At 42.2% G+C, this 15,313-nt stretch overlaps 1 long non-coding RNA gene across 4 annotated transcripts in view; it reads left to right on the forward strand.

Annotated features, from left to right (window-relative positions):
• Window positions 1–14,859, forward strand: part of LOC143695405 (uncharacterized) — a 67,667-nt gene extending 52,808 nt beyond the window's left edge. For 3 of the 4 annotated variants that reach the window (XR_013184551.1, XR_013184549.1, XR_013184552.1), the window contains 3 exons: window positions 8,685–8,858; window positions 13,048–13,606; window positions 14,354–14,859. This is a non-coding gene — a long non-coding RNA (uncharacterized LOC143695405). The remainder of the gene's footprint in view (window positions 1–8,684; window positions 8,859–13,047; window positions 13,607–14,353) is intronic. The other variant, XR_013184550.1, reaches the window with a different exon arrangement.
• Window positions 14,860–15,313: the final 454 nt, after the last annotated feature.

A 15,313-nucleotide genomic window follows, 5' to 3' on the forward strand; every position in this document is an offset into this window, starting at 1 on the left:
AGATTTCCCCAGTGAAAGTCTTCACAGGACACCTATATTTGTGCTTTAGAACATGCTAAATAGGTGCCTAAATCTTGGTAGCACCAAGTAGCACAGTACAATAGACAGAGCAGCCACTCCACAACTGGCCAGGCAGGACATCTGAGCCCAGGACTATCCCTTGAATATTCCACAAAACACAGCCAAAAACCAGGACATGCTGGCAGCCCACTTTTGTTCACTAGTCCAGCAACACCTCAGGTTTACTGATCTGAACTGGGCAGAAAACAGGCTTGAATATTGGTTGTAACTACTGGAGACCAACAGGAGTGAGACAAAGGGGCTGCTCCCTGTCACATCATGGGGAATGAGAGGAAAATGGGATTTCAGCTGATATAAAAGTGCTGACACAAGTGGCAGTGACTAAAACAGTTATGAACACACTGTTGCTGGGAGGGACAGGTGGAAGGTTTTGTCAGAAAAGCAAGAACACTTCTCAAACATACTTTTTACCACAAAAAGTGAAAGACAGACAAAACAGTTTTAGAAGGAAACCTGAAAACTTGAAAGAATCTTTATGACTTAGCTGCTCCATGATAGTAAGGGACTGACACTTGCTAAATTTGTATCTTCCAGTATGTTGAGAAGAGACAGCCAGGTTGAAAATCTTGTGCTTGCACAGAAGGCATGTGCACTGTGGGGTGCAGGTGTCCATTCTTCACACATCCAGGTGAGTCCCAAATCAAGCAGGATTTCTTTGGTGTCCTGCTGACAATGAAAAGCAGAGCAGCTGCGTGCACAGGGACAGGGAAGCGAAAGGGGAGGCTCTGGGTGGTGCCCCCCTTGCTATTCACCCCTGGCAGTCATTTTCCTCCTCACCCAGGGCTGAGGAGCCAGAGCTGAATGGCAAACCAGCACAACTCAGTGTCAGTAAAAGCAGCAGGACTGGACTGGAGGGCTTCAGACTGCTGATCCCACACTTTGACAAAGACTGATAAAGGAGTGAAACAGTGAATCACCCAACAGTGGATGAAAACCAGTCCTCAGTTCTGTGTCTGTGGGGTAAAACTCTCAGCTATTGCCATTATTACACAGCAGTACAGCCTGACTTGGCACTAAGTGGGGTCTGGCCACTGGCCACAGGAGAAACTTAAATTCTTTTTCCATGTATACACTAACAGCTGAGGTCAGCTGCAGCAAAACTTTGCTGGAGAAATATCTGTGTGCTCAGCTGACACAGAAAAGTGAATGTCTGGAGAGACAAGAAATCTGCCTGCCAGCAGGGTTCCATTCATGCAGACCCAGTGCCATTGCACAACTGATGTAGTCTGCAAGCTGACATTGCTTAAATCAATTTGGTAAAAATGGTCCTTTTCCTGGCATTGTAAACGTTTTTTGTGTGTGGATAGAAGTAAAAGAAAAGAACCACAATTTCTTTCTGTTACTCTTTCTCTAAACTCTTAATCTTTGTGTTCTATTTGATCAGTGAAGATATTTTTTGCCCAGTTAAACATCATGCATTATTAATGAGTGGTATCAGCTCAATCTTTTATTATCATTCTTTTTTTTTTTTTTCTAAATTAATTACAATTTTTTTTGACTCAGCTTGAAAAGAGTAGTAACCAAATACAGATCCTGCAGCAGTAACTCTCAGAGGTGCATGTGTGGCTCATTTTTGTCTCAATATGACATGGACAACTATTTCATGGCCCTGTAGCTGCTGTATTCCCAAGTCACCATTTCTCCATGGTGTTGATGGCTGTGCTGCAGCTGAAGTAGCACCTGGAATGTCTAAATGCACCTAATCCTCATGGGAGGAGTAATCCCCATGAAGAACCATTGTGTAACATGGATATTGGTTATCACAAGTAGCAATATTTCTTTTCTAGACATGAACTCTTAAGTTGGAATGTACAGAAATCTTACATTTGACCGTCTCCAGCATGGTAATTAAGATGACTCTTTTTTCCCAAAGATCACAGCTTTGTGAATTGGCAGAATATTTTAAAGTGACTATTAAAAATCTGGGGGAAAAAAACTGAATATAGAAAAATATTCCAAAAAAACACATTCTTTTAAACTGGACAGCCAGCTACCACCCTCCTATCAACATCACATAACAACTACTAAGATTCATCTGGCAGTTTTTTCTGTTTGTTGAGCCAGCAAGAACTACCACCCAAAGAGGAGTATAACCCTCACAAACTGGTCAGGCCATACCAAGAGAAAAAAACTTAAAGACAAAAATGTGCTTGAACAGCAAAAGGGAGAGACAAAGCTTCATTAGAAGCAAACATGGGTCTCCTTGCCAAAAAAGTCAGTTCAAGGAAAACTAAAAGAGAAGGCAAAAGTAATGGATCCCATAGGAAAAAGACTCAAGGCTTCTGAGAAAATGCTAAAGCAGCCACAAAGCTGAAAAGGTTCAGCTGGTTGCAGACACAACCTCAGTTTCACTAGGAATTGGATTTTTCCTTTAAAGTACTTGGGTTCTTTCCACAGCCCAACATCAGGGCTGGACAGGCAGACACTCACCCAAAGGAGAAAGGAAAAAAAGAAGAAAAGGAAAAAGTCCAGCCTCAATCCATCTTCCATTAAAATCCCATAGACCTTTTTTCCAAATGTAGTTTTAATGTGTGTTAGGTAAGGCTCTAAATGCTGAATCATCACACAGTTTGATTTGGGGCTTTATTTGGTTTGGGTTTTTAGTATTAATTCACCATGAGCAGGTATGGTGAAGGTTGTTTCATGGACTAATTTACAAGGATAGCCTAAAATCCAAGAAAAACCTTGGACATCAGAGAGAAAAAGCAGATGAGTCCAGCTTTGCTCCTGAAGTATCCGGTGATGGGGTGGGAATGCAGAGCTTCAGTTCTTCCTCCTTGCCCAAATCTTCCTTTTGCTGACAGCTGAAAGTGGACGATGTTATGGTGCCTCTGCCACAAAAGAGATGAAGTGCAGGAGAAATGGGAAGAGTCTTTCCAGGTCCTATAGGCTCCAGGATTAATGAGCTGTAGTTTTTTTAGGCATATCACACCACAAACATGAATAATTTCCATTATGACACACTTAGAAGCAATGCAGCTTTCAGAGGAACAGTTGCTCCAACTCGAAAAGGCAGCAAGGTTCAGTGGTTTGTACATGCACAAACTACAGATGTATTCATTTTTCCATCTGTTTCTTATTTGTCACAGAAAAACGGATGTAAAACAGATAACTCAGAACAACTGACAGTAGTCAGAACGTTCTAAAGCCCCCAAGTACACTGACTTTAATGTGTTTTACAGAAAAAGAGAATAGAATTTGACAGGGTCATTGATCACTTGAACCAACTCAGATCAATGTCAAAACCCATAAAAGGAAGCATCAGTAACTACAAATAGAGAAGCAGAACATTCCCATCACCATGACCCCAGCACCAGTCACCAGTAAACCCATGGTCCACACCACTCAGACTACTCAATTCTGCATTTCTTTTTATTTTCCCCATAACTTTCTACATAGCTGTGTCTTTTCCCAACGTGTTGTCAAGGAAACCCTACACTCCTGTAGCTCAGTATCCAGCTCTTTATTGCTACTGACATCCCAAAATTTAGGATTTTGAACCAATTGATACACTGTCCTTCCCATTATGAAGATACCTTCACTTATACCATAAGCTGGATAGAGTTAAAATGAGACCTTTCTGAAAGTTCAGCTCTTCCCAAATGCCTGGGAGAAACTTGCCAATTAACTCTTCCCTTTATTATTTTATTAATCATTGTACATATCAATATTCTATTCTGCTTTATGCTATCCACTGAAAAATAGCTCTGTAACCTGACTGGTGTCCTCTTATTTAGCTCTGTCTCAATTCCACTCTTAGGTTATCTTTGAACAACATTGAGTTCCTCTGACAAACAGTATTTTGTGAATTTTGTGAGAGCTGCCAACTAAATTTCAAGTGATAACAGCAGCAGTTGCACGCTGCTTGTATCTGTGTCATACTTTTATCTAACAGTTGCACAGATTTTCACTTGGTGAAGAGCTGCTATATATAAATGTACATATGAGCACTGGCTTAGGGTGCACTGCAGGGAACAGGAGCTCTCCAAGCCCTGGGGGTGCCATGGTGGTGTCCCCTGTGCCCACACCAAGCTCATGTGGAGCACATGAGTCACATCCACACTGCAAAGCAGCAGGGCAGGCTCAGAGCTGGCACTTTGCCTCTCCCCTGGGGCTGAGGAGCTTTTCCAGGTTCCACACCACACTCACCTGCCCCAGGAGGGCTCCAGGAGGGCTCCAGCTCTCCCCACGTGCTCTAAGGCTGCAGTTCTGACCCTGAGTGCCTCATGCAAGGGTAACTGCAGGGTAAAGGCAGGAATGGTGCTGTGAAGGAGCACTCCTGGCAGAAGGAAGTTTATTGTTGCACTGGACTTGGATTTCAGCTGTCTCTCATGGTGAGAGGTATTTCTGTTCCTCTCTCCTTTGGGTCTCATGGAGCTTTGCTTTTATCTGTCGTCAAGGAAACACCAGGGCTTTTTCCCCTTGCTCATTAATGTCTGCATTTTTGTTTCCATAGCTACAAAGGAACCTTAGTGTTTTAAAATAGCAGTAATTGGATTACTATGACTTTTTCAAATTTATTGACACCATTAATGGTTCTGATTTTCAAAAGCAGACACTGAAATTGTATCAGCAGTTTTTCAGCTATTAACATGTTATCTCCTTGTCCTGAAATCCTGGGTACATGCTCAGAAAAGTCTTCAGCAGTCAGTGTCTGGCTGCAGCCTGGCTCAGGCTGCATACGTGGTGCTCTGAAAATTACTGAAAATAGTGATAGTAATGCTCTTTACTTGGATTATTTTCAATTTCTGATGGTCTCCTGCAAAGGAGTGCGCAGGTTCTGTTGTGAATCTGCTCAGTATTAGCACATTACAGATCCTTTGTGATTTGACCCCAGTAGAATAATCTGGAAGAATTTTTGCAGATAAGGATCTCGGCAACTCAGGATGTAGGAACATGGGAAAAGCACAAAGAATCGAGAGTACCAGCATTGCTAACAACTGGTATTACTTAGCAGGGACATAATTCATGTTTTGAAACAAAAAGTGACACTGCACTGTCTGTGGCTCTATGCACTCTCCTACCATCCTGAAATTGTTCCTGTGCTGCCTTCTAGCACTTTCCATTTACTTGTTACCATTGCCTATTTGAGGTGCTCACAAAGCGCCCTAAGTGCAAATCCTGCACCTCTGCCCTTTCTTTCCTGCCCCTCCTGCCCTCAGCTGAGGACAGAAAGCAGCTGAATTCCCTGCATGGATGTCCCACCACTCCTTGTGCTGAGCCCCAGCCAGAGACACACTGGAACTGGAATCAAATTAAAGCAGTTTAAAAAGTTTAAGAGGTGGACAGACAGAATGTCTGGATCCCACACTGGTTTTAGAAACACAAGCTCAAGAGAGTCACCAGCCTAAAACCTAGGCTTGGCAAAAAGGTGACAAGTGGCTAAACACAAGTAAGTGTGAACAAGGAAGTCTCTTTAATCTAAAATATTAGTTCCTGTTTTTCATCATGGATTTCTGTGCATCCTGGAGGCTCAGACATTCTATTGCCATAGAAACAGTATCCTGTGTCTCTGAGGACCTGCTGTAGCTGGGTGCTGTTATGGCAACAGTCCTCTGAACAGCTCAACTCATGTCTGTACTTCAGTGATTGTGTTTGTAAAGATCCATTGCTAAATCCTCCTTGCAGGATTCATTTTAATAAAACTAATTCCCTGAAGTACATGGAAATTTAATAAAACCCTCAAGGCTTCTCTAAATTATAAATACAGCAATGGAAAAAATATAGAATTACCTTGCCCTTTCAATAATCCCTGCCATCAGCAAAGGTTTGGGGGGAAGATGGGTCTGTCCTCCCCAACAATCATTAACAAAACTACTTCAGAAAAGCAAATTGTGATGCCATGTTCTGTACAAGGGCTCCTTCACACACCCATCCTATGTGCCAGCATGGAAATGAAATTCAGAAAATAAGAAGGTGCAGGGAGAAAATGTGGTTCACATGACTGAACTGGGAATTCTCACATTTTAATTCCAGGTGAACTGTTCTTTGTCTCAGGAAAGCCACCCAAGGCAGATTTCAGAAAAGAGAACATGTGAGTTGGAAGCTCAACTCCCACTAATTTTTTCCTGGGAATTGAGTCCTTAGCTGATCCTAGAAAATCTCCTCAACATTTTCATATTTGTAACATCTGAGATACTACTACTTACATATTTCACTAGAGTTCTGTGGGCATGAGTATTTTGTATTTTCTTCAATAAAACCACCAAAGAATCAGGAACACTAAAACAAACCAACTAAAAGGTGCTGCTCAGGTTAATAGCCAGCTGTAAAGAGCTTCCTGCCCAATTACATTGATTTTTCCATGTAGTTACTGCAACTTAAGACTGTAAATTCACACTTTTATCTTTATCTTTTTTTTATTATTTAATCAAAATCATCTACACCAAGAAGGTCCTTTCCAACCCAAACCATCCTAGAAGATTATATCCTATCTCTTTATTCCTACATCAAATACTGGTTATTGTGGCTTGTAAAGAGAACATTTCCTAACACTGAATATCTGAATATCTCTGATTACAATTTATAATGTATAAAGAAATCCCCCAAACATAATGAATTTGTTAGTGTAATTCAAATACCTCCACTGTACTTCAGGGAAGCAGGAAAACAAAAGCTACTCAGAAATTATCAGTTTTGAAACCCAGTCTTTTCCCCTCTTGAGAGGGATGCAGTGATAGCAATATCATCATCATCATCATCATCATCATCATCATCATCATCTTTTTTTTTCCTTTAAAATCTTTACAGCCTCTTTTATCAGCAAGGATTGAGATATGTGACACTCTGAAACACACATTTACAAAGGGAACAAACAGTGAGTTTGGAGTAAGCAAATTAAATAAGTTTTAGTTGCTGCTGATACTGGGTTCTCTCCAAGTTTTGTGATTAATGAAGCTTTGTGGAGGCTTTTTATTAATACCATCATTTTCCTTAGAAGTCTCCTTGCCTGCTGCCCCCTCACTGATGGACCTGGCAGCAGCAGCCCCTGGCTGAGTTCTGCTCAGGAGTGTCCAGCTGGTCACACAGGATTTGTTCCTCCTCTTCCTGTGCTGCTCATCCCACTGCACACTTGGGAGCTCCTGGCTTTGAAGACACATGGAGTGCACACCTTGATTACAAAGAAGAGCTGTGCTCTTCATCTTGCCTTTTAAAGACTTTTATTTTTAATAATTACTGCTTTACAGGATTATGTGTATTTAGAAAGCTCCTGGATAGTCACAATTTTTCATCACTAGAAAGTGTATATAACAATTCCTCTTATTTCTGAGCAGGAAAACCAAAAGTTGACACTAAGAAGCTTAAACTCCATTTTTGCCATCTTATTAATCATGAACCTGCTGGATATCCTATTGAATCAGTGCACTAGAACTGAAATATATGCAGCAACTTAGAAGTGGTGCCTAAATGGCTCCATTTAGAGAAAAAATACATTGAGGCAGCTAGATAGAAAGTGCTTTAATGTACACTATGCAAGACCTAGATATGAAAAATTGCATTTTAAATGGTTTTGTGAAAAGCGTATTCAATGCTAAAACGAGTATTCAATTCATTTAAAAAATATTTTTAACTTCAGTTTGTAGCTGTCTGTTAACATTTTGGACTCTGTACTCATGTAACAGAGAACATATATCCATCCTCAGGAGATGGATTAATCCAAGCTGACTTAATCATACTGGGATAAATTGGATGATTTCTCAGTGCATGGAATTCAACTTTTTCTTTTTTTATTTATACACGTGGCTTATTCCTCTTATTCTTGCTGAAACACTAAATTGCAGACAGCTTCATTTCAGCAGCACATTAAGGCTAGGCAGTACAATGGTGAAAAAGCTATTTTCTCCCAAAGGGCTCTCTAATTAATCATCACTAATGAAGCTCTGCTAATTAACAATAATGGGGGTTGTGGATGGCCTAGAAGACTCTGAGGGCTGAGTCCAGGCTGTGAGGATTTTGCTTCCAGTTCTTCACAAGTGCAACCCACCCAGGGCTGCTCTGCAAATGGATTTTTAACAGCTCATATGTTCTTGTAATATTTACTAAATTCTTAGACCCTCCTCAAGTTGTTGCATATGTTTGACTCAAATCTGCTTGGTCTGTGTGCAGCAGGTTTGTGCAGGCCTGTTAAACGTGTTTGGCTTTGGATCAGGACAGGATGGAGTGGAGTTCTCTTGCAGGATTTCCAAGATTATAAGTATTCCCACATATTCCTCTCACTTTTCTTTAAGTGTTGTAATATTTCACAGCTAAGTACATGAAAAAGCCCCCATGGCCTGGGGTGTCAGACAGTGGCTACAGGAAATGCAGATTCAGGCATTTTCTCAAGCTGGACTCTGACAGTTTTGATCACAACATCTCATGGCCTTGGATTTTGATTTTTCCTAAATGGAATCTATGACTTTTACATTAGTGAAGATTTTATGGTGTCTGCTTACTTTACAGTTTAAAATGTTATTACAGCATACCATGTAAGAAAATACTTTTGTCCCAGTTGTGCATGAAGAGTATTCTGTTACTTTATTTGCATGGAAGATCCTTGCATTATGTTTCCATTTTAAACTCTCCTATTTGATTAATACTTTTTATTTCTTTTTATTTTATAGTTTATCCCCTAGGTTGGATGAAAGGAACTCATGAGAACTACTCAGAAGGCTTTTTGGAAAAGAGAAGTATTTTTAGTGGAGCTACAAACAGGAAACCACCAGTGGCCAGATAAGATATTAAAAATTTAAAACTGTCAAAGCACCTCATCCCCAGAAGGACAAGGATCATTTCAGGTGCAGTTTTTGACTTCCATGCTTGCTTTTTCCCTGTGACTTGTCAGTCCTGTCCATACATTTCTTCCCAGTTTGGGGTTGGGAATTCCCACTGTCAGGCCCAGATGAGAGGCTGGGACTGAGCCTTAAACTGCTGTTCCTGTTGAAGATCTGAGGGCTGCAGTTCCAGAGAGGAGGTTTTGTGTTCTCAGCTGCTGAGACTGCAAAGCAGGAACAAACACAATCCCAGCACTAAGGACAGCAGAAATACTCTCAAGTCCAGGACCCACCTGTTCTCTGGCCCACAAAACTTAGAACAAAAACAATTCAATGGCTTGCCTTCAGCAGAGCTGGGAGGTCAGCCTCAGGCACATGAAAGCCTACATGCCTCAAGGCTGTTTTTTATTATTGATTTGATCCTTATCTTGGTGACAGTTAGGCATTGCCTTGGTGGCAGTGAGGATGTCAGCACTGATGACTAAGGGGCCACTTCCATGTGGTACTTTGTGTATGACAACGTCACAACTTTTATTTTCAGGTTGTGGTTTCTTGAAACCATGTCCAAAGATAGCTGATGGAGCACAAGATTTCTGAAACAAAGAGTTTGACAGAAATTTTGGACAAGGGAACAAGGTCTGAAGACCATGAGTTATGTTTGTGATTTAAGACATAATTCTGACCATGACCTGTCATCACTGGTCCTTCAGGCTTTGCACTGAAAGTTGCACCCAACAAATGTTTGAGAGCACAGTGTTTTTATAAGAACTGTTGTCATCTTTTGAATTACACAAGAATCACTGGGAGAGAAACATGATTATCTCCAAACAACACAAAATCATCAGCATTTTCAAAGTACTTTAGAATTTGTAGTTTTGTCTTTAATTGTGCTGTTACTGTGCTTGCTCATGAGTTGTGGGTGATAACATGTGATCATCATCTGCCTACTTGATCACATGCACGTTTGTGATGCTTGCAAGAGCAAACTTTATTGGCTGGGATCTGTCACACTCAGTTTCAGAGACTGTTTCCCAGACAACAGCACAGTCCCCTTGATCCACGAGCCGTGCACCACCGTGGACCTGAGCTCAGTCTAACACCTGGTGGCAGCTGCTGCTCCCACTCCTGACACAGACAAGATGTGTGTAGAGCCATAATCCAACTGCCTGAACTCTGCAAATCAAGGAAACTGCACAACCTAAATTAAAAAGTCAAAATGAGTCAAACAGCACCTACCTTGTTACAAATTCTGAGTCAGTTTTTAAATTGAAACCAGATCGTTCTTTGCAAAAGCCATTTAAGGGCCATGTACTACCTGTTTCAGTCCTCTGCTGCCAAACATAAAGGCAAGCACAGCTGTGCAAGGTGGTAAATCATTTCTCTGTAGTAATTGGAGAGTGTTAAAACAAGGGAGCCCAGAGGGCAGGTGGAAGAGTGAGTGTCAGAGGCAGCTCAGGCCAGCTGGGTGGGATCCTGTGTGCAGGGCGTTTACATTTTGGATGTTGTCAGGTGGGGGAGGAAGCTGATAAGAAAAATAATTATTTGCATTCAAATTATATAAACAGTGCCAGAGCCTGGTTAGTGTAGGCAGTGTTAGACAGAGTGTTTCCCAACTGCAGGAGATGTATCACATGCTGGGTAAGGAAGGTATATGAGGCAACAGCACTCTGAAGGTGTGCAGCTCTAAGCCTCTTGGCACATTTTATGGCAGAAAAATAAAACAAAAAGGATCTGAAAATCAAATGGTTGTCCCAGATCATTCTATTAAAAATGCACATTTTTAATGTGACCTAACTTAAACTCTGTGTTGTGAGGCAAAGATAATGTCTGGGTTTGAATTTATTGGGGCAAGGGGGCAGGATATTGGTGGGATTTGGGCAGGGTTCTTCAAGGTGTGCAGGGGCATTTGGGGAAGGGAGAGTTGTTAAATGGCAGGTAACAAAATCTCAGTCTCCTCTTGATGTTCTTAGCTCCAATCAGCTAAAACGAAGTGGCTGTAGCAGTATCACCAATCAGCAGGGCAGATCCCAAGCTGTCCTTCCACATCAGCTGGCCACAGGTTTCTGAAGATCTTATCACTATTTTTTTTTTGTTTTCACTTGTTGAGAATGACTTCAGATATGAGTGGAATATTAAAGGATTTTGCTTATTGATCCTGTGATGCTCAGTCTGAATCCCCTGTAGGTTTGCAGAGGGGCTCTCTGGTGTGTGCCATTCCCTCTGTGGGCACCGTGGGAGATGCACAGGAGGATCTATGGGAGATTTACACCTTCTATAGCACTCTTTCATATCCCTTCTGACTGCAACTCTGCTTTCAGAGCTTCTCCAAGAAAAAGCAAATCCATGGTCAAGATGAAGAGGCCATTCTCTCTCCAACCAAAGACTGCCTGATATTTTTTAAACATATCCCTCCCTCACTTTCTCAAGAAGTTGAGAGCTTCTTCAGCTGCATTCTGTGAATGATGTTCTTGGCTTTTCCCTTAAGTACCAAACACTCTTATCTGGCACTGAGTGCACAGGTTCACAACAGGACATTTGCACTCTGAATTGTTCTCAGGTTACCTGAGAGCAGCTTGACTGAAATCACATCCCAGAGAGATGTGCAGTGTAATTGTAGCTGTGGTGACCAATATCTGCAAAGGGGAGAAAAGCTGCTTCATCACAGATGAGGACTTGTGCAAATAGAAATCCAAAAGCCAGTTCTCACAGGGACACACAGGGAGTGGAATACACAGACAACACGTGTGATCCAGCCCCCTCTCGTGGTTTTTCCACACAGAAGGCAGGAATTGACTCCAACTGATTTCTTAGTAATGATATGAACATCTGCATCTCTTCTCTGAAAGCTGATATGGTTACTGGCATTTCACTGCTTCTTAGGGAGTGATAGGTATTAGTCTGAGGATAGAAAATTATAATCTGTAAAAATTTTTATTTGTATTTCCTAGGCAACTTGATGGCTATTTCTGGTAGAATATGAAGGAGTAAGGGAAGGAGATTTGTTGGCTATTTCTATGAGCTGGTTTTTCTTCAAACTGAGGGAGGAAGCAAATACTACAGGGTAGAAAACAAATTCTTCTGGTCAACTGATAAAGTGCAGAAACAAACACAGGCATTTGGTGTCCTGCACTGCTCTGTGTTTTAATTGAATTGAACAGAATTGCATGATACAAACAAGGCAGTGCTTGTCAGCAGGTGAAGAACAAATGCACGGAACTGAGAGAACTGCTGCAGGTCTGGCTAAAGCCAAGCTGGTTCCAGTGGGTGTTTTGGGGTGCACAGCACTGGCCAAATCAGCCCTGATCAGTTGTTCTTGCTCTGCAGCACCAGCAGGGCCTTCCTGTCATTTCCCCATGTCATTTATGGCTCACTGTGCTAACAGAAATTTGGGTGCCTTGTTCCTCACAGGGCTCATCCTGGCCACGTGATGAGCTGTCCCAGAGCAACAAGAGCAGCAGCCCAAGGACAGAAATAACTGTCCTCAGGTGGCACCAGGGCAGCTCCCCCAGGGCAGCTCCCCAGCCTGGGCAGCGCTGCAGAGCAGCTGCCCTGGGGCACTCTGGCAGCGCAGCTCCCCTGCCCCAGGCTGGGAGGCTCAGGGAGCTCAGGGCTCCCAAGTGCTCTGTGCTGCATTCTGGTCCTTCCCCTGCCCTGGGCCAAAGGAGGGCTCCAGGCCTCAGGGATGAGGAATTTAGGACAACATCTGTTCTGAAGGAAGGTGAAGGGCTTAGGGGTGGGAGGGCAGATTGCTGCAGCAGTGGCAGTGGAACTGTTAATGCCTTGCAAAGGAGGTAAAACTGGTAAAAAATGCTGGTTACTTCAATAAAAACACATTCTCAGTATTGAAAGGGAAATATTTTTATTCCATTTATGTTTCTCTGAAGAGACAAAGAGATGCACCAAAGCATGTTAATCCCTGCTACAGTGTGAGCTCTGTTCTGACCTAATAAAGGTCTCATCATGGAAACTCATTTGTGCCTAACACCACTTTTCCAGAATGTTCTGTAGCGGTGGCATTTCCTCATTGGTTTCTTCTTTAGATATTAATCAGAAATCTGGAAAGATCAAAATTACTTGAACAAAACTCCTATTAAAGTATGGGCAAAGCTAGAGGAGTAGGTACCTCCCTGAGTTATTGCTGTGCTTTCTTTCTGTCAAGAAAAGTATTTTTTTATTAAAAGCACCATTTGATTGATGTGACCTTGTCATGCAGGGATGCATTATGACTTGCCAGGAATTAATGAGCCAGTTCTGGAAGCACTGAAAAGGAGTTCTGCTATCCAACAAAAGTTTTCTCTGAGAAGTACATTCAGGAAAATACAGCCAAGCACGAGGAGGCTGATCCTGAACTGACAGCTGATGAAAGAGTGTTTGTAGCTGGGCAGCCATGAGGAATTGTACCATGGAAGTCACTGAAGAGGTATGTCTGGAAAAGAAAACTTTGACAATTTTCTATCATTTCAACTGCCAGATTGACAGAGGGAGTGGGAATTTGTTTTTCCAGCTCAAGAAAAGAGCAAAACTTTTGAACAGTTTTGATTAATATTGCCTGTGAGTACCAATATTTCACACCAATAAAACTTGGATTTCAGATCAAGGAATTGCTGTGTTACTGCAGCACAGCCATATTTCAGAATATCACAGGGGGGAAATACACCACAAAATACAATTTTCTGAAGTGTAAGAAACACCTCAGCTGCCATGTGAAAAGTGCAGAGCTGTGATACCTGAAGCAGGGCAGCAACCAGAGCCCCTGGCAGGGAGCACAGCAGGTGAGCTCAGAGCCTTCCCCTCTCACCCCTCCCTGAATCATCCCCTGCACTGTCACCTCTGCACAGCTCAGCTCTGCTGACCCATGATGAATGGCACTCCAGGCATTCATTTCCCTCCGAAGTGCAGCTTGAGTCACTGCCATTGTCACCAAACCCTTCCCAGGGTGGAATTCAGTGACATTTTGTGCTGCAGAGTGCCCTGGCTGATCTCTGGAGCAGGGCTCTGAACCAGGGTGCTGTTTGCTTTCCAAATAGAAACACAATACCTGCATTTTTACACAGTAGTGTAGGCCTGATTGGGTTTCACAATCTGGGGTTTTGGTACCCACTATGGAGAGCAGGAATGATCTGGATACAATGCTGCAGATAAAGAGACTTTGGGGCTGTGAGTTACTTCCTGATATTTATGCTTTTTGATCAAAATTAGAAGGTTTTTATGAGGCTGCTTAAAGGGGACAAGTCACACCTCCCTGCTGGCAAACATGGGTCTGGCAATACAAAATCTTCATGCCTCATTGAGCAGATTGATTGCTTGGGACCCCAGAGCACTTTCCCACAGAATTCCTGGAGCAATTTCCAGTATTTCTTAGCTATGCCAAGGGGATTGCTCTGCCAAAATCTGAAACATAGAATCACAAGGCCCATTTCAGGCATCAGTTGTACCTGGCAGCCGTGAGCAAACAGCCCCTGAAAGGCACATAAGGAATCTCATCACGGGTTTCCACAGGTTTTTGTGTTCTCTTGTAGGTGTCCATCATCATCCTCAGTGATCATTTTGGTACTGCCTGGGACTGGACAAACTCAACTGACAGAATGTTTTCTTTTATTTCAGTTATTAGACAGATACTGACAACACACAGGGGCGAAGCTATTGGATTTTATGGTATTATAATGTATATAAATAATTCTAATGTTTAGGATGTGCCACTTTTTATTCTGCAGTTACAAATGCGCATTTCATTTTCCTAAAGTCTGGCTGTTTTATTTATAATTGTGTTATTTCTCTTACAGGACAGGTTTATAAGTAGTTCCACACTTGGTATCACTCAGATATAGAAAGCTACTTTAACAAATCTCCTGTTAAAATAGCCTGAAGTTTACATGAGCAAGAACTGCTGAAATCTAGCTCCTAATCTGCACCATATGTTGGCATGCCTCCTTCTTGGAGATGACATTTTGCTTTACTTCCAGTAGATAACTTTTCTTTTAAAGAAAAAAAACCTGATGAGAGGCTACAGGCAGCCTGATGGATAAGGGATGGATAAGGGATGGATAAGGGATGGATAAGGGATGGATATCTGCTGCAGTGTCCCTGCCTGTTTCAGGGTCACTGCCTTCCACAACTGTGTCATGCTGACACCTCTCAAAATGCTTTGCATTTTTAACATCCTTTGCAAAATTCTCCAGTTGCAAAAATCACTCGGTGGGTATCGAGGTACAATGGATTTAGAGCTGCCTCACAATCTCCCAGCAGTAACTCTGTCCACTCTGGCAGATCAGCAGAGTTAGCCACGCTCAGGAATAATGAGGTGAAGGAGTCAGGGAATATAGAATCAAGACAGGTATGTCCAGCAAAAATTTATTAGCTTAACAGCTCTCAGTTAAGGATTTGCTACTGGCTGAACCCGGTATTTCTCATTAAACAGCAGTTTCTCTGTAACAAAGCTGCTGGTTTATGTTGGGATGCACAGGGGACGTTTACTGCCG

The sequence above is a fragment of the Agelaius phoeniceus genome, chromosome 17 (genome assembly GCF_051311805.1).
Source record: "Agelaius phoeniceus isolate bAgePho1 chromosome 17, bAgePho1.hap1, whole genome shotgun sequence".
NCBI classification, from domain to species: domain Eukaryota; kingdom Metazoa; phylum Chordata; class Aves; order Passeriformes; family Icteridae; genus Agelaius; species Agelaius phoeniceus.